This window comes from Sciurus vulgaris (genome assembly GCF_902686455.1).
Source record: "Sciurus vulgaris genome assembly, chromosome: 17".
Taxonomy (NCBI): domain Eukaryota; kingdom Metazoa; phylum Chordata; class Mammalia; order Rodentia; family Sciuridae; genus Sciurus; species Sciurus vulgaris.
This window is the reverse complement of record NC_136478.1, coordinates 56,779,763-56,799,852: the sequence shown is the minus strand read 5'-3', so window position 1 is coordinate 56,799,852 and position 20,090 is coordinate 56,779,763. Positions and strand designations below refer to the sequence as shown.

The following is a 20,090-nucleotide window of genomic DNA, read 5'->3' as shown; positions in this document are numbered from 1 at the left end:
GCTGCTGATAACTGACCCAAAATTTCATCATGCTGCCTGAGCAGCACCTAACACACGCCCTCACTAAACATTCTCATTAACCAAACTGTTTCATTCCCCTAATAAATTCAAAAGGTTTTGCAACTTTAAAGAGCTTTTATGTTCACTATTGGCATTTAGTTTTCTTTTTTTGTTTTTTGGTACCAGGAATTGAACCCAGGGATGCTTACTCACTAAGTCCCCACATCCCCTTTTTAAATTTTATTTGGACAAAGGGTCTCACAGAGCCTCACTAAGTTGCTGAGGCTGGCTTTAAATTTGTGATCCTTCTGCCTCAGCCCCCCGAGCCATTGGGATTGTAAGTGTACACCACCTCATCTGCAGCATTTAGTTTTCAAAAAAGCAAAAATAAAAAGACTTCAATCAGGCAGGGTAGGTGCTTAAAAGTCCATTTTATAGACAAGATAACTCCAAATAAAAATATCTTATCATAGGTCACAAAGTGGATATGAAGCAAAATGAAAACTAACAAAAGATAGGTTTTTCCTCTACATCACTTGAAGGATTTTAAGACTCCAAGGACCAAAACACTTCAAACTTCACCTTCTCTGGGATTCTCACACCTCACAACTTTATTCAACAAATAGTGTTCCAATTGACCTGTCCAGTCCTGTTCTAGGAATAAAAATAAAGGGACAAGGCTGGGGGTGCAGCTCAGTGTTGGAGCACTTAGCATACATAACATGAGGCATTGGGTTCAATCTCAGCACAACCAAAAACAGAGAGAGAGGAACAAAAGGCAAAATTCTGCAGGAGTCTCTTTCCAAAACTCTCTTAAACTTTGCAATCCCCCCACCTGAACTTAAACCCTTTCACACTGACCATTGGGCCTTCTGGTACTCTCCCCGACAAGAGAAAGAATGGCCAGTAAATAAATGGGTATGAGTGTCCTGCTAAATAAGAACAATAAGAGCAAATGGAGTAAACTTTAAAATCTCCAAATGACCTTATTCAAAATTAAACATGAACTTGGACAGGTTTCTTAAAAAATTCCTTCTCATAATAAGATGAAATCTGTCTTCCTAGTCAATGCATTCTTGCACTGAAATGTTCAGCCACACTTAGTTCTTTAAGATAAGATCGGGGAGAAGAAAAAACAAAATTAGGCCACTGGCCTTCTAAAATTTTTACTTTCTGGTACAAAAACAGGGTGTTCCTTGTGCTACCTGTAAGGGAAGAATTGCCTTTGTTTAGAATAGGGATATAAACTCTCCAGAGAGGAGGCAAAGTCTCTGTGACTGGTAATTTTAACGGGGTGCACACCAAAACACTAGCTCAATGATCAGGAAAAGGAGAAAGAAAACTTGTCTCCCCTTATCCTCCAGAGCTACAAAGATCTAGTATGTTCCCTCTTCTCCTAGGTAGCCCTTAGGTTTAACATTATTTTAATAAAAACAATGAAATAGAATAAATATTAAATAAAAGTATTTAAATCTTTTTTAAAATATATTTTTAGTCTTGAGAATTTTTATATATATATATATTTTTAATTGTAGGTGGGCACAATACCTTTATTTTATTTTTATGTGGTGCTGAGGATCAAACCCAAGGCCTCACACGTGCCAGGCGAGTGCTCTACAACTGAGCCCCAGCCCCAGCCCCTAAAACTTCCTTAAATATTCACGGCTCATAAAAGAAAGATATAACTAATTGAATGAATATTCCTGACTTTGACTAAGCTCCTTCCCCTTAAAACAAGAACCAGCCGGATGTGGTAGTACTCCCCTCTAATCCCAGCAGCTCCACCTGGGAGGCTGAGGCAAGAGGATCACAAGTTCAAAACCAGCCTCAGCAACACATCAAGGCCCTGAGAAACTCAGTGAAGCCCTGTCTCTAAATAAAATATAAAAAAAGGCTGGGGATGTGGCTCAATGGTTGAGCACCCCTGGATTTAATCCCGGATATCTACAAGGAAAAAAACAAAAAGAACAAACTTGGGGGGTTAGGAGAACAAGTCCCTTTTACCAGTATTCCAGTCCTCACGGAGAAATGGAAAATTCCACCTATCTCAGAGGAAAGGGAAGCAGCACTCAGTAGTGTTCTAGGACAAAATAAGCAATGATTGCTATTAATTGTTAATACTGCTAATAATTGGGCTGGGGATATAGCTCAGTTGGTAGAGTGCTTGCCTCACAAGCACAAGGCCCTGGGTTCCATCCCCAGCACCACAAAACACACACACACACACACACACACACAAACACACACACACACACACACATATAGCTAATAATTAATTTGATTATTCTCTAATAAAGGGTGACTGCCCTAGAGGGACTAGAGTCCAGAGGATCTCACAACTTTTCAATCTCTTCTTTTCAGTTCAATTTTTGCTTTGTATGTTTATATGAAAAACCATAAAGAGGCTGAGGCAGGAGGCTTCCAAGTTTGAGGCCAGTCTGGGCAACTTAGGAAGACCCTGTCTCAAAAAAACAAAACAAAACAAATAAAGAGCTAGGGATGAAGCTCAGTTGTAAAGCATCCCTGGGTTCAATCCAAGAAAGGAAGGAAGGGAGGGAGGGAGGGAGAAAGGAAACACAAAACCACATTTCACCAAAAAAGCTTGTTCAATCTTTTTTTCTTAAACCAATAGTAAAGCCCTTGAAGAAAATTCAGAAAAACTCAGAGGGAAAAAAAGGGCAAACTACTCAAAATCCTACAACACAAAGATAACTACTAACAGCACTTGAGCGTATTTCTTCCATGTTTTCCCATATATATTCTAACATAACTGGACTCACACTGTTTACAGTTCTATATCCACATTTTCCCACACTTCATTTTATTTTGTGTGCACTTTCCCAAGTCAAGTATTCTCCAAAACTCGTACTTTTTGAGCAACTCCATTCTTTTCCATAAGGCAAACATTCCCCTAAGGTTAAGACACAGATCTTCTTTTTTTAATCTGTAAATGTCACTATAGTTAATATCTTTATATACAATCTTGGTTTGCATCACCGCTACTTGGTTCACACAGACTAACGTAAGTGGATGAAGGGCTGTTATGTCTCTTAAAATATTGCCAAACTGCTTTCTAGAAAGTTCACAGCAATTTGCAAGCCTGACAGCAGTTTGAGTATTAATCACATCATACTCTCAGTAGCAAATGACCACTGTTTTTCCTTTTAATTCCCAGCAAACAGCAGAGCACAATGGCATATACCCGTAATCCCAGCGACTTGGGAGACTAAGGCAAGAGGATCACAATTTCAAGGCTGGCCTCAGAAACTCAGCAAGTCCTAAGCAACTTAGTAAGACCCTGTCTCCAAATACTATAAAAAGGACTGGGGATTTGGCTCAGTGGTTGAGTGCCCCTGGGTTCAATCCATAGTACCAAAAAACAAACAAAAAACCCAATTATGTAGAAAAGGAAAGTATGCCCCATCATATGAAGAAAGAACCTACAGAACATAAAAATTTCACAAATGTACATTTACGACTTATGTATTTTTCTATAAATAGATTGCATCTTCAACTTTTTTTAAAAATTAGAAAATCAAAAAGTGGATCTCTACACAAGAAAACACACATTCCCTGTATACACACATAGAATGCCAATTACATAAGAGAACACTGCCATTTTTCACAGCTTTTGTGGTTACTGACTGACTAATACTGGGCACCTGCTGACAGCTGGGAACCACCCCCTCACCAACTCAGAGCCTGTTTCCCTTTTTCCTAATTTATCAAAGGTTCAATCTACATTCCTTTACTGACTGGCCATTTGGAAGAAATTTCTTCTAGGTCAGCAGCATTTTTAAAAAGTACATAATCCTGTAATCCCAGGGACTGGAGACTGAGGCAGGAAGATAACAAGTTCAAGGCCAGCCTAGGCAACTTAGGGAGACTCTATCACAAATTTAAAAATAAGCCGATGGTGGTGGTGAATGCCTGTAATTCCCACAGCTTTGGAGGCTGAGGCAAGAGGATTGCAGGTTCAAGGCTAACCTCGGCAACTTAATGAGACCCTGTATCAAAATAAAAAATAAAAAAGCACCCTTGGGTTCACTCCCATGTACCAAAAATCAAAGAATAAAAAATAAAAGGGCTGGGTATGTAGCTCAGTGGTAGAGTATCCCGGATCCAATCCCCAGTACCAAAAACATAAAGTAAGATACGCAATGACTTTAGGCCATTAAAGGTTATCACAAAAGCAGCAACCAGTCTTCTACTTATAAACATAATCAAGCATTTTTGAAAAATTATGACCTAGTAGTTTTTTTAAAACCAAGCGTTTTAGGTATACTTTTCCCAGTGAAGTAACTCTCTCAAAGTGAAAGCCACTCTAGCTAAAGATGCAGGTTTCAAGAATCTAATAATCTTCTATTAATGCAGTGCTGACTTTCATTTGTACACAATCAATTTGTTACTGAACAAAGAACCCTTTTTAATTGCCTGTGGCAATTAACGGTGATCATTTTCCTTTGTCTCATTCCTAAGTAGCACAGGCTGCTAGAGATGAAGCCAGTTTTGACCTTTCTTTTAAATGGAAATAGGGTAATATACAATGCAACTATACATGTATTTTTCAATTTTTTTTTTTTAATACTTCAGGAGGCTATTATCTGTAGCTGACTAACATATTTTCACCCCAACAATTTTTTTTTTTAAACTGCAACTTAAAAAGTTACTAAATAGGGGCTGGGGTTGTGGCACAGTGGTAGAGTGTTTGCCTAGTTTGTGTGAGGCACTGGGTTCAATCCTCAGCACCACATAAAAATAAATAAATAAAATGAAGGTATTGTGTCCACCTACAACTAAAAAACCATTTTTTAAAGTGACTAAATAATTACAGCTTCACAAGTGTTTTTCTATCCATATATCTATATATTTCTATCTATACAATTAAAATTTTTTATAACTCATTTAAATTTTATTTATCATTTCCTGGGGTGGTGGGGTGCTACGGCTTGAATCCAGAGCCTTGTGAATGTTAGGCAAGTGCTCTATCACAGTTACATCCCCAGTCCCTAATTTTTAATTGCAATTTGACAAATCACAGTTGTATATATTCTGTACATTTCTAGTTGCCTAATGATATTCTCAAAGAAAGAAAATATTGGTTGGGGGTATAGATCAGTGAGCATGCTTAGCATGTACAAAGCCCTGTGTTCGATCCCCAGCACCAAAAAAGGAAAAAGATCTCTCTCTCTCAATTAAGAACTACCCAGATATTTCCCTATCTGCCAAAGATAATACATACTTTAAGGAATCCTGACCAAACATTTCTATCTTCTTTATGTTACAGACTAGTTTACATACAGTTTTGTTATACTTTGATTTTTTCCAGGTCAGAAATAAAATGTTCAACTTTTCCAATATGCTGGCTAGAAAAACAAGCTGGTATTTGTAGCTGTAGATTCTTTTCAGAATACTGTGATATGGACATGTGTGGTAGCGCACACCTGTAATCCAGCAACTTAGGAGGCTGAGGCAGGAGGATCACAAATTCCAGACCAGCCCCTGCAACTTAGTGAGACCCTAAAATAGAAAGGGTTGGGCACACAGCTCAGTGGTAGAGTTCCCCTGGGTTCAATCCCTAGTACCACAAAAAAAAAAAATTCCTGTGACATGGAACAGGTTTGGACACTGTGTGTGCTGTCTCTGAACATGAAAATCCTTTAATACTATTAATGTGGGATTGCCTCCCAAGGAGCCAGACATTAACCAGAATAGTTTAACAATCATTTCCCTTCAGCCTACGTTATATATTTGTTTACAACTGACTGTAAATTCCTTAAAGGGATGAACTATAGTGTATTTTTATATCCCAGAGTAGCAAGGAAGCCTAATAAATATAAATTTTGGAATCAGACACACCTGGATCATAACACTGTTAATAAGTGGTAACTTATTAACCTTGTCACCAAGGTCATGACACTAATGATGCAGCAAATATGTGGATTAAATACCAACAAAGGAAGGATGCTCTCTAAAAGTCCATTGCCAGAGGATAGTCTTTACAATTGGTGCATGATCTCAAAAAGAAAAAGAAAAAAAAAAAATCAAGGTTTTGGCATCTGTTTAGATTTCATCAACATATCTATAGAGGGGGCCTATCAAGTAAAAGGTATTTTGCACATGAGAGTCCCATCCTTAAGGAGTGCATCATCTAGAGAGATAAGCCAATCAAGTATTATCAGTTCTAAAATAAGGCAGAATGGGAACCAACTAATATAATCCCTTCATTTTCCAGTTAAAGAAAATGCAGTTCAGAGAAGTGAAAAGTTATTTGGCCGAAGTCACACAGTTGTAAATGGCAGAGCCAGGGCTTAGGAAGGGAGCTTTAATGTTCTTTACACCACGGTAAGCTGCCTAAAATTGTTCAAATTCAACTACCAAATTACGACAGTGACGAGGAAGAGGACTTCTTCCAACAAAGAATGCATAGATACTAGGAGAGCAAAGGGGAATGAAACACCTACAGACATAATGCAACAGTCACAAAAGCTACAAATGTCATAAAATGGCAGTGTTCGTTTCAATAAGATGAAGGAAATAGGTAAATATGGCTATTTTCAGCAAAAATAAATATTGCCTTCCTGTGATGATGCTCCATGGCTTGAAGTTCCTGGTTCTCTGCTAATGTATCAAGTTAATGATGTTTCTCAATATCAGAGAAGCAAATAAATGAAAATCAGATTGACAGATGCCAAAAGTTATTTTCAAGAATTCTTTAAAATCAAGCCTGATAAAGCATCCTATCAAAAGTTAAACAGAAATAAACTTTCAGGAAGATGAACATGAATGATTTGTTTGCATTTCTTAATACCAGCAATTCAAGTGCTATTCAGACCACTGCTATTTGAGAGCCTAGGTCAACAATGACTCAGCTTGAAAAATTCCATATTGTTTTTTAAAAGAGGTATGTGGTTTTAGTTATGTAGCTAATACAATCTGGATAGTCCATCCTCCAAAATCACACACTAATTTCCATGCGAACAGCTAAGAGGCAGTGTTTACGTTAGAAAAAGTATATGACAAAAGTAATCCAGTTCATTCCCCCATCAAAGAGCCCCACTCCAATTCTAGTTTACCTAAGAGCCACACCAGGAGCCCAGTCCCAGTACTAACTGTGCTTGTGATGCATCCAGACTGGAGAGTCCTCAGCCCTTCAGACTACAAGTGGGAAGTCCAGAAAGGGAAGGATTTGTCCAAGGTCCTAATAAGCAGGACAAGGCTTAGACCAGAAGACAGGCCCCTGCCCTTTTGCCCAGCACTGTTCTTTTGTGGCAGAAGCCTGCCACAATGCTCCAAGCAAGTCTCCCATTTTCCTACCTGTAAATAAAGAAGTTAAGACTAGGCACTGATTTCCAAACTGAGGACCACCAAACCCAAGGTCATTGAAGCCATTTCTGCTAGTTACCTTCCCTTTTCGTGTAAAGAATCTCAATTTCACCTATCTTATATGTTGTAAAAAACAAGAAATTTTAAACATGATGATGATTAAACATGATTAGTCAAAAGTCACACTGGCTAATTAGAACAGATTTAAAAGTTTGTTTTTTTAAAAGTCACACTGGGTAAATGAGGACACTATTTAGACTACTATGTGGTGAATGACAACAGTCATAGGAGTTCAAAGGAAAGCCCTGCAAAGTGCCTTGGAAGACTACAGCCAAAGGCAGGAAAGCAGACCAGACTAGAGGAAGGCACAGAGTCATCTGACCTTCCCCACTTTCAGTTGTACTGACCTGACATCCTTACTCATCATACAGACTGACCACACACTTAGAAAGTTCTAGTTCTATGCAACCCTCACCCCCGCCACCCAGATTGACTTTTGCCAGAAGTCATCATCAGACCTAGATGTGTGCAACCCAGACAACTTCTTCCATTTGTCTGGTATCAAGGAATGACCATTTTCTGATCTGTAATTATCCCATAGCCTGCACCATGCCAAGAAAAAAAAGGAGGTGGGTAATGGAGGGGGGGATAGTTTTAAAAGGGGGGATAATTTAAACAATGAATATTAGTTAAAAAAAAAAAAAAAAAAAAAAAGGCCAATTTCTAAAAGTCTGGACAGGGAAAAAAAAAACCCTGAAATCACATTAATAGGCTGAAAATAGCTACTTGTACCTGCTCTCATACTTCAACCCTATGTGCTGTGACCGTTCCAGAAGCCAAGGCAACTACCCTACATTTTCTGTAGCACCCAATTCCATCATGAAAGTAAATGTCAATGATGGGATTGGAGCCTCTGCTACCATCAGAGAAATCTGACAGTCACTGGAACATCAGTTACCATTAGGAAGAAAAACCAGCTCTTGGTTCTGTTTCCACACTTACAATTATATTAACTTAGGCTTTGGGCATGCAGAAACTTTTTATGCTGCCAGTGATATTAAAACTCTGGAACACAAATTTAAGGGTACTGCATACGGTTGTTTTTATTCTCAACTGGCTGTCACCTCCACATTAAGAATAAAAACAACTACACCAATATGGGGAACACACACAAAAATAAATTCAGTGAATTAACCATGACACATGAGGTCAGGTTCAACACTAGTAATGAACTAAAATTCTTTAAGGCAATAACCATGAAACTACATGCCACAGTTAGATCATTAAAATTAGGAGAATGCTTATCAGAAAATTTAAAAGTCCTAAAAAGTTAGTTGCAAGTGCTACAGATTTACTACTATCCAGCCCACTTTACTGTCTCATATACCAATAGCCCAACACTTAATGAGTCAACACTCCAAATGTGTAGATGACAGTGAATGTTTTTTATTTCAAATGTGTTCACACAGAACTATTTCTAAATAAGTGCTGAAATAAACATAGTCTGATCATAGCTCAGTTAAGAAAAGTCCTTCCAGTAAATGTTTCTTCACAGCTGGATAGCTGCTTTAATATGCAACTGCCCTAGGCCACAGGAAAAAAATCAGGCTCTTGATTTACTTAAGAAATAAAATAAATAAACTTAGACCATGCCAAAGATCCTCTGTTCCAAGTTAAAGGAGGAAAATGTTTGGATGGCTTTTTTGTAAAAGCCATCTCTACCTCTGAATGGATTTCCTAAGGCCCACACCCACTGCAATATTACTGAAAACAGCCCAGGAAAGGTAGGGAAGGCACAATTCCCAGATACCACCAACACTGAACTCATGTCAGCTGGTTCCTAACAACCCTCTCTAACTCCACCCAGTGAGTTCCCCAGAAGGTCCAGGGAATGTGAGGGCTCACCCCACACACCCCTTGAATGCCAACCAGCTTCTGAACCCATTGTGGATCTGCCCAGAGGTGCTCAGCTCCTGTGGCTGGGAGTGCCAGCAATACCAGAGAGCAGAAATCTGAGTGACACTTGGCACTCTCTCTTTCAACAAACAACCGCAAAGTGCTTTCCAAACCCAGGCCCTCACTATTTTGAAGACCAGGAAGCTGCAGCCTTCCCCGGGCAGAGGTGAAAAAGAAATAAACCCACCCTGCCCAGACCGTCCCCCAATGTCACAGGGCAAACCAAAGACCATTAAAAAAGGCAAGGCAGACTCTGCCGAGATTCTGTAGGCCCAGAGCAGTAAACACCAAGAAGGACCATATCGCCCCCTGGGATCCAGGAGAACTTGAGAACTGGCATTTCCCGAGCTGGGGTAAAACAAGAATATGACTTGCCAGTTGGAATAAAAAAACAAAACAAAAAAACACACTCCTAAGTTCTCCCAGGGGGCTCTGACTTGGAGGTAAAAGGCGGAAGAGGGTAAAACCATGTCTCTGCAACAGCTCAGAGGGAGGGTAAGTGAGAAAGAATAAAGTCCTGTGAGCAGCTGCAGTCCCCTTTTCCTAAGGACACAAAGCTGCAAAGCCCAGTGATCTGAAGGGAGGAGGGAAATAGAGCACAGGAAAGAAAATGGGGTAATAAGATCTACTTCCCAGTAAGCTAAGTAGAAGTGGAAGAAATGTGGGAGACACTCCTAGGCTCCCAAGAGCAGTAACCAACCAACCCTCACCTATTTACCAGATTTCACAGGATCCCAGGGGATAAAACCCTCAGTCTCAGGGATCTGAAGCTGCTGAAGTTCTCAGTGCCTAGAGAACCCAAGGTCCAAATTCCCTGCTTCACCAGTGAGGCTAAGGGATGGGAAACAGAAGAGGAAGACATGCCTGAAAAGGGTAAGCCCTCAATGGGGAATGGGTGGGCCACAGTGGGGATCCAGGAAACGCAGGTCAGATAGAAACTAAATACAAGAGGAGCCTGACAGACTATGAGGGGAAAGGGGAAAAAAAGGTGGAAGGGGAAAGGGAGAATTATCAACAAGGAGTGAACATATGTCAAAGAACTAGGGTAGCTCCAAGAAGGGATGGGAGTAATAAGAAGGAAAAATTCGAAAAACATCTTAATGTCAGAATTGGGGGAAAGAGGACTCAAAAAGAAGGTACATGCAGTGGAGGGAGGACAAATACACAGAGTGGAGGATGACAACTAAATCAAAAGGACACGGAGAGAACGTCAGGTGGAAAACTTAGAATTGAGAGGAACCCAAGGTGGAATGCACTTACAAGACCAGTGTTAAAGGGGACCACTTCGAGAGGGGCAGTGTTGGAAAGTTAAAAATGAGTTAAAAAATATACAGGCTAGTGGACAGCTCCAAAAGGGGCCCAATGAGGTGGGTGGGTACTAAATAAAGGATGGGGCAGAACTGAAAAAATCAGAGGAGAGACCAGGTGGAAAGGATCTGGGTGCGGGATAGGAATGGGGCTGGGAGATGGGTCAGAGCTAAGAGGTAAAGGCAAGTATAAGAAGGGCCACAATGGGGAGGAGAGGCCTGGGGGAGGCAAAGAGGAGGCAGGAAGCAGGTGTTAAGCATAAAGGAACTGAAGGGGAGACAGGCCAAAGAAGGGGGAACAAATGAATGGAGCAGCTCAAGGGAGTGCCAAAATGAAGGTGGGGAGGAGCCAAGGCTGACAGAGACTGAGCCAGGGAAAGAGGTCAGGTAAGCGAATGGCAGAAATAAGAAATCTGCAGGGTCAGAGAATGAGGAGGAGGCTGCTTCCGGGGAAGGCAAAGGCAGAAAGCAAGCTGCCAGGGAAGGACTGCAAGATCTGAGCTCAGGGAACAGGGCAGAGGTGGGGGGCAAAAAGATCTGGAAGAGAAGAAAGGGTCTGAATGGCAAACAGAAGAAAGAGCTGATAAAAGGAGGCAGCAAATACAGTGGATCCAAGTCAGAGAAGGGTCGGAGAGAGAGAGTCGAGGGGCATTCCGGGGTGCAGCAGGTTCAGTCAGGGCCAGAACAGAAATGCGAGTAAGGGATAGTTGGGCCTGAGAGATGGAATTAAGTTCAAGGGACAGAACCGGAGGCAGCAGTGTCTAAATCAACAGGACTCGGACGGATCACCAAGGAGGCAGATCGCAGGTCCTAAAGGGACAGCTCCTGGGAGTGCAAGACATTATACCGCAGAAATAACAGTGGATAGGTCAAAGAAGGGGCCGGAGACAGAAACCAAGGGTGGTGAGAGCGGAATAAGAAAGAAGGCAGAAGAGTCACGGATCTCCAAGTGGGAGCCAGAAACAAGGGATGCAGAAGGGTCAATGAGAAGGAGGTGGGTCCCACAAGCATTGCAGAGTCCAAGAGGAGCTAAGGGCATTACCAGACACGGAAGAGGGAAAACGAGAGGCGCAGAATCGGGAGCAGGGTGGCTGCAGGCAGGGGGTGGGGGGGGGCGGAGGGAACACGAGACAGGCACCGAGATCCCAACGGATCGGGGGCGGGGGCACGCGCAGGAACAGCAAGGCTGGGGCGGACAGGGGCAAGTCCGAAGGGCAGGCGGGCCTCGCCGGCCGGGCCCAAGCGCCAAGCGGTGGGGACCACAGGACCAGGGGCGCTGGGGGGCCGCTCCTTCCCCTCCCCCTCCGGCTCCTCCATTGTTCGCGGGCTCGGGGCCCCGCCGTCCCCGCCTCCCCCAGACCCCGCAGCGGGGCGGCGCCCGGCTTCACAGCCCGGAGTCCACGAGCTCGCGCACTCACCAGCTGGGCGCCCTCAGCGCGGCCCCGGTCTTCGCGATCCCGGCCGCGGAGACGGCGGCCCCGGCGCCATGTTCCCCTGCTCTTCGTCCAGCAGCGGCTGAGGCAGCGGCAGCGGCAGCGGCGGCGGCGGCTCCGGCGGCGGGGGGCCGAGCGGACCCTCCCTCGCGGGCTCCCTCCTCCGCCTCCTCCTCCTCCCGCCGCGCCGCGGCTCTCCCTCGGGGCGGGGGGCGGGGAGGGGAAGGGGGGAGGGGCGGGAACCAGAGGGAGGGCGGACCAGCCTTGCTCGCTCCCTCCCTCCCTCGCGCGCAATGGCGGCGGCACCTCCTTCCTGCGGCCGCCGCTCCCGCGCGCGCACCTCGCTATTGCGCGTGCGTGGCGAGGGGACCGTTGCAGGGGGATAACGGCCCGGGGCGCGCGCCACGAGAGGATGACCAGCAGCGGGAAGCGGCGAAGCACCCGTTCGTCTGAGGAGCTCTCTGCCACCGTCGCAGCCGGGGGCTGGGAATGGGCGCAGAGCACAACGCGCGTGCGCCCCAAGAAAATGCCGCTGCTGCGGCGCGAGACTGAGCGCCAGGAGACCCACGAACAGGCAGAGGGAGCAGGGTGGGCTAGTGCGCGTGCGCAATAGGGGCTGCCAGCCGGCTCCACTACTGGCGCAAGGCAGAGGGAGTGGCCGTCGGGAGGCGCGCGCGTCCTGGCGCGCGCCAGAAACAGCAGAGCCCCTGCCCCGCGCTGATTCTTGGAGAAAGCAGCAACGAAGACTCAGGGCCCGGCTTCGGAGGCGGGGACCAAGGGCACGATCCAGCTCGCGCGGGACCTGGACAGCCAATGAAATGCAAGGAGAGGTGGGTTTGCCGCGAGAGCCGCAACCCCCGAGATAACGGAGGAGGAGAGAAAGAGAAACGTAACGTGGGGCGGTGGGGCAGGGCTGGGAAGGAGGGAGCGTACCCATCGAGGGAGTTGATTGGGGAGCACGAGAAGGCGTGGCCCGCCTTAGCCCAATCCGAGCCTCATAATTCGTGGTTCTGGAACAAGGGGCGGAGCCAGGGGGCGCGTGCTCTTACCCTACGCAGGGTGGAAGATCTGAAGGCAATGCGCGCGCTGATACAAGTTGTTGAGTGGTTCAGTGATTGCTAGATCCCGGGCAGAGGGAAGATGGCCCAGTCCTGCATACAGTCCTGCCTTTCCAAGATAGCACTGTGCTAATGCCTGCAAATTAAATGTCAGTTTGGGAGGGGAAACTGATTGGAGCCGGCACCGCTGTAACACTGGATTCCTCCGAACTCAGGAGGGGGTTCCTCTGGGAATCCTCCGGAAGTACGCATTATGGAAGATGAGCTCTCTGGGCACAAAGCCTCAGGAATGCATAAGGAAAGGCTACGTTTCCGATTACATTTTGCATTTCTTTCCCCAGTCTCTTCATCTATCTATAAAATGGGAAAGCAGGAAAGTAATCGTACCTCCCTCAGAGAATAGTCTGAGAATTAAACTATGGGTCCAAGACCCAAAACCACTCAAGCCGTGTGTGTGTGTGTGTATACGTGTACTATACACACATACTTACGATAAAGTTTAATTTACGAATTAGGCACAATAACAGGTTAACAACAAAAGCAAAATAGTTATAACTATGTTGGTCCGTAATAGAAATAATGTGAATGCAAATACTAGTATTTTCCTCCAGCTAACCACAGATAGCTGAAACTTGGGAAAGCAAAACTGCGGGTAAGGTTAGTATTGCTGCATATTTGTAAAGTGCTAAAAATTATGCCGTGCACATAGTAAGTGTTCTCTAAGCGTTAAAAAATAAAATTACGTGGACTCAACTTTAAGTAAACGGAAACATATCATTAAGTAAAATTTTTTTGACTAAAAATAATTTCCCTCTTTTTCTTATTTATTACCCTTTTGTTTTTATTTTTATTTATTTATTTATTTATTTTTGCAGTGCTGGGGATTGAACCCAGGGCCTTGTGCTTGCAAGCTGCAAGTGCTTGCAAGCTGCAAGCACTGTACCAACTGAGCTATATTCCCAGCCTCTTTTTATTTTTTTATTTGCAGGGGGTAGAGGAGTACCAGGGATTGAACTTAGGAGCACTGGAGCACTGAGCCCACATCCCCAACCCTATTTTGTATTTTATTTTGAGACAGGGTCTCACTGAGTGCCTTGTGTTGAACTCATGATCCTCCTGCCTCAACCTTTTGAGCTGCTGATATTACAGGTATAAGCCACTGCGCCTGGCCTACCCTTTTTAGAATTTAGCACTTTTAGCTGGGTGTGGTGGCGCATGCCTGTAATCCCAGCTGAAACAGGAGGATCAAAAGTTCAAGGGGTCCCAGTGACTCAGGAGGCTGAGGCAGGAGGATCTGGAGTTCAAAGCCAGCCTCAGCAACTTAGTGAGGCCCTAAGCAATTCAGTGAGACGCTGTCTCTAATAAAATATAAAAAAGAGCTGGGAATGTTGCTCAGTGGTTAAGTACCCCTGAGTTCAATCCCTGATACCAAAAAAAAAAGTTCAAGGGCTGGGCGCAGTGGTGCACACCTATGATCCCACCCCTCAAGAAGTTGAAGCAGGAGAATCCCAAGTTCAGAGCCAGCCTCAGCAACTTAGAGAGACTGTAAGCAGTTTAGCAAGATGTTGACTCAAAATAAAAAATAAAAAAGGACCAGGAATGTGGCTCAGCAGTTAAGTGCCCCTGGGTTCAATCCCTGGTACAAAAAAAGTGTGTGTGGTTGGGGGGACTGGAGATGTGGCTCAGTGGTAAAGTACCTCTGGGTTCCACCCTAAGTACCAAAAAAAGAAGTTTGGGGACCCCATGGGCAACTTAGAGAGACCCTATTTCAAAATTTTTAAAAAAGACTGAAAATATAGCTCAGCAGTAGAAGGCTTCCCTAGCATGTGCCAGACCTGAGTTTAATCCCCAATACCACAAAAATAAAATAAAATTTAGCCCTGAAACTTTTTTTAAGCAGTAAGGCTGCCAGATCGAGTGCGTGGGCTATCATTGTAAACCCTCCTTTGTAAGTGATGTTAAGATCACTTTCATTTGTAATCCCAGCAATTTGGGAGGCTGATGTAAGAGAATCAGAAGTTAGAGGCTAGCCTCAGCAATTTAGAAAACCCTCTCTCAAAAAGGACTGCAAGTATAGCTGTGGTAGAGGGTTCTGGGTTCAGTTCCCAGTACTGATCTGTTGCTGGAAGAAAAAACAAAACTGGAAAGCTGAGGGGTTGGGTGGCAGTACTAGATACCCCTACCTCAAATTAAGATGACGTGTGAAATGTTCAAGGTCCTTCCTGTCATTTGAATTTGTGAACTGGCAGTGCCTCACTCTGGGCGTAGTTTCTCCCCTTTTGGAGCCTGTGAACACCACCTTATCCTTCAGTTTTATCCTTGAAGTCATTTCCTGAGAGTGACCTCAGATTTGGCCTGACCCCTCATCCTTTAATAAAAGTGAACACTTAGTACTAGGCAATATTCCTAAGCACTTCAGACATATTTACTCCATCCTCAGAACCACAATTATGGGTATAATTCATAGAGGTTACACAGCCAATAAGTGGCATAATTCATAAACCCAGACTACACACCTATTCTTTATAGCACTCCATAAGGAACGAACTTCTGAACTAGTGTCACCATTATATGTGTGGGCCCTAGGGAGGCAGGGACTCTGGTTGGTTTTTAAGTCTGGCAAATGGTGATGAATAAATGAATGAGTCCAATGCCAAACAAAAGGGTTGGTAGGGGCTGTGGCCATGGAAGCCAAAAATACAAAGTCCTTGTCCACTGACTAACTCCTACCCTTCTTTCAGATGCTAGCTTAGATGTCCCCTCCTCTTCCAGGAGGCCCTCCCTTACCCAGCAGGCTGGATCAGATTCTTCCTCCAGGATCCCATAGACCATTTAAGTCGCCCACCCAAGCCCTGTCCATCCCGAGTCATTCTAGACTGGTAATAGGTCTTTTCCATTCTGTGAGGGCAAGCCCAGGCTGTGGCAAGCTCAGTGATCCTCGATGCTCCTCACGCAGATTCACACAAGGCAGGGACTAAAGCAGTGTTTTGTTGATGAACGGAACCATCAAGGAGGGCCTTCCCAGCTCTGCAATTCTTTCCAGTGCGCCAAAGGGCGAATGGCAGCTGAGCAAGCCAACTACAGGAAGCAGCTTCCCTGGGGGCAGCCACCCCCGCGCACCCGGCTAGCCTCCACTCCAGGATAAATAAACAATCGAGTAAACAATTAGCCAACAGAGAGAAGTGCCTGCTGCCGGTTGGGCCGCTATCAAGATTTCCCAAGCATTGCCCTAAGGGCCCGAATAGCTGGAGGTCACACCAGCCAGAGAGCCAGAGGAGGTACTAGGCGGGGCGTGGGGCTCTGAAACAGCCTGGGAAAGATGCACAGGCAGAAAAAGCCACGAAAGAATTGTACAGAGAGGGTGAGGGTGCTGGGATATATTTTGTCTCCATTCCTGAGAGTCTGAAAGAATCCGAGAGGGTGGGGACCAGGTCTGAGCGTGACCGAGTAGTCGGTGAGCCCACAGCGCCGCCTACAAGCCAAACGGAGGAAGCTGCGTCTCCAGAAGCAGCCGGGGCGACCGAAGCGGGGGAACTCTTTCGCCATTGGCTCGAAGGGCAGCCAATCACCAGGAAGAACCGAGAGGCGGGATGCTCAGATTCGCAGCTGAAACCGCGCGGCAAGACCCCGCGCTTGACGCTCGGTGGGCACGCGCTGAATATGCCATGGAATATACTGAACCTCTCTATTTTTATACACTTTAAAAATAGAAGTGTGCCGGGCGCGGTAGCGCAGGCCTGTAATCCCAGCGGTTCTGGAGGCTGAGGCAGGAAAATCACAGATTCGAAGGGAGCCTCAGCAACTTCGCGAGGCCCTAAGCAACCCAGTGAGACCCTGTCTCAAAATTAAAAATAGAAAGGACTGGGGATGTGACTCGCTGGGTAAGTGCCCTTGGATTCAATCCCCAGTACCAAAAATAAGTAAGTAAGTAAATAAATAAATAGAGACATTTAAGGGAGGGCAGGGGCACTCTCAAGAGAGAAGCCTTTGGTAAAGCAAATCATGCACATTCTGATTATACGTCTCTCCGGAGGAGAGACAGCCCCCTATTTGTATTTTTAATTACACAATAATACATGAAATTTCTTGGCCTGTCACAAAATTTTAAATACTGCAGATAAGATGCAGTCCCCCTGAACAACTCAGGCCCATCCTACTTGCCTCTCTGGAGTTTCCTTGTAGTCCTCGCAGTGTAGCCTAGTAGGGACAGGCATAGGCTCTGGAGCCGGAAAGCCTGGGCTCGAACCTCAGCTCCACAACTTACTTACTGTGTGACCTTGGGCAAGTTCCTCGACTTGTATATCAATTTCCTCATCCATAAAATGATGTCGACAGTATTAGTACCTACCTTACAGAGCTATTTTGAAGTTTTCATCTATAAACTGCTTAGAAAAAGCCTAGAACTTGTCAAGTACAGTGGTGAATGCCTGGTACCTGGCCAGCCTGGATAACTTAGTGAGACCTTTTCTCAAAATAAAGAAATAAAAAGGGCTGGGGATGTAGCTCAGTGGCACAGTGTCCCTGGGTTCAATTCCCAATACCAAAAAGAAGAAGAAGAAGAAGAAGAGGAGGAGGAGGAGGAGGAGGAGGAGGAGGAGGAGGAGGAGGAGGAGGAGGAGAAGGAGGAGGAGGAGGAAAGGAGTGGGGGAGAAAAGAAAATGTCTGGAATTTAGTAAGCATTCTATTGGTAATACTGGTGAGTTTCTTAAAATATAAAACATACCCGGATGTGATGGTGCACACCCATGAGCCCAGTGATTCAGAAGACGGAGGCAGGATGATCACAAGTTCAAAGCCAGTGTCAGCAACTTAGTGAAATCCTGTCTCAAAATAAAAAATAAAAAGAACTAGGGATGTAGATCAGTGGTAAATTGCCCCTGGTTAAATCCCCAGTACCAAAAACGATCTTTTAAATAAAAATAAAAAGTAAATCATATAATTTTTTTAACCAGGGCAAAATATAAATAAAAAATCTTACCATTGTAACCACTTCAGTGGCATTAAGTATATTCACAATGTTGTGTGATCAGTACCAGTATCCATTTTTAGAACTTTTTCATTATCTCAAACACAAACTCTAGACTCATCAAACAGTAATACTCCATTCTCCTTCCCTGCCCCCAGCCCCTGATAACTAACATTTACTCTACTTTCTGTCTCTGAGTTTGCCTATTCTGGGTTCTTCACTTAAGATCTAGAATAGGCAATATTTGTCCTTTTGTGTTTGGGTTATTCATTTACTTCAAGCTTCATGAATCAGAACTTCATTTCAACTTAACACTGCATGATATTCCATAGTGTATATAAAGCACATTTTTTTATCCACTCATGCATTGAGCATTTGGGGTTTAGCCATTGTGATATGAACATGTGTACAATTATCTGTGTGAGTCCCTGTTTTTGGTGTTTACAGTAGAAATCAAATTATTAAATCATATGGTAACTCTCTTTATTCTAACTTTTTTCTTGTTTTGCAGTGCGAGAAGCAGACCTGGGGTTTCATGTCTACTAGGCAAGTGCTCTACACCAAGCCACATCCCAAGCCCCATATTTAACTTTTTGAAGAATCACTGAACTGTTTTCCACAGCTGCTTTGCTATTTTACCTTCCTACCAGAAATGTATGAGGGTTCCAATTTCTCCATATCTTTGCCAACACTTGGCATTTTCACATTTTTGGTTTGTTTTATTTTTATAATAGGCATACTCCTAATGGGTGTGAAGTGGCACCTTGTGGTTTTGTGGTTTTGATTTGCATTTCCCTCATGCCTAGTGATGTTGGGCACCTTTTCATGTGCTTATTCAACATCTGTATTTCTTCTTTAGAGAAAAATCTTTTCAAGTTGGTTGACCATTTTTAGGTTGAGCAGCTTTTTGCTTTTTTTTTTCTTTTAATTGTATGTGTGCATGAGAGAGAGTGGGGTGGGGGTAGTACTAGAGCTGGAACCTAGGGACCCTCTACCACTAAGCTACACTTCCAGCACTTCTTACATTTTATTTGAAAGAGGATCTTGCTATGTAGCCCAGGCTGGCCTAAAACTTGCAATTCTCCTACCTCAGCTTCTTCTTTTTAATATATTTTTTTTTTTAGTTGTAGATGGACACAATACCTTTATTTATTTATTTATTTTTATGTGGTGCTGAGGATCGAACCCAGGGCCTCACACGTGCGAGCTGAGCACTCTACCACTGAGCCACAATCCCAACCCCATACCTCAGCTTCTTACGTAGCTGGGATTATAGTCCTATACTACTCTCCACCTGGTGAGTTGCAGGAGTTCTTTGTATATACTGGATATTAATCCCATATGAGAGATGTGCTTGCAAATACTTTTTTCCATTCTGTGGATTTTCTTTTTGCTCTCTTGACAGTTGTCCTATGATACACAAAAGTTTGTGTGTTTGTGTGTGTGTGGTGCCCATGATCGAATCCAGGGCTTCATGCATGCTGGGGAAGATCTCTGCCATTACTGAGCTACACCCCAGTCCCCCAAATTTTTAATTCGGATAAAGTTCATTCCATCTCTATTTTCTCCTGTTGTTTATGCTTTGATGTCATATAAATTGTGTAACTTTGGAAAGGAAAAGTATCACAGACAGTATCTTAGCCAAGTGATCAAAATTTAATGTCACCAGGGATGAGATACATCATCACATGTCCCTAAGGGGATGCTCTGGAGGAACACAGCATCATTTGTGTGACATTTCTGACAAAAAAGGTTAAACCTAGACATAAACAGGATGAATCATCAGACAAATCCAAACTAAGGGACATTCTGCAAAATAACTGAGAATCATCAAAAAATGGCCAGTGTGTTAAAATACTGAAAACAATGAGAAAAGCGATCATTCCAGATGAAAGAAGGTTAAAGGGACATAATTCTCCCCCTCCTTTGCTGTTGGGGATTGAACCCAAGGGTACTCTACCACTGAGATTCACACTCAGCCCTTTTTATTTTTATTTGTTTGTTTGTTGGTTTATATATTTTGGTACCAGGATTGAACACAGAG

The 20,090-nt window shown here is 44.0% G+C and overlaps 1 protein-coding gene across 1 annotated transcript in view; it reads right to left on the bottom strand.

The window, feature by feature from the left end:
• The window catches only part of ARHGAP35 (Rho GTPase activating protein 35), a 110,321-nt gene extending 98,172 nt beyond the window's left edge, over positions 1–12,149 (bottom strand). The window contains exon 1 of the mRNA XM_079119549.1: positions 12,008–12,149. The gene's annotated coding sequence lies outside the window, so the exon portion shown is untranslated. The remainder of the gene's footprint in view (positions 1–12,007) is intronic.
• Between the last annotated feature and the right edge of the window lie 7,941 nt (positions 12,150–20,090).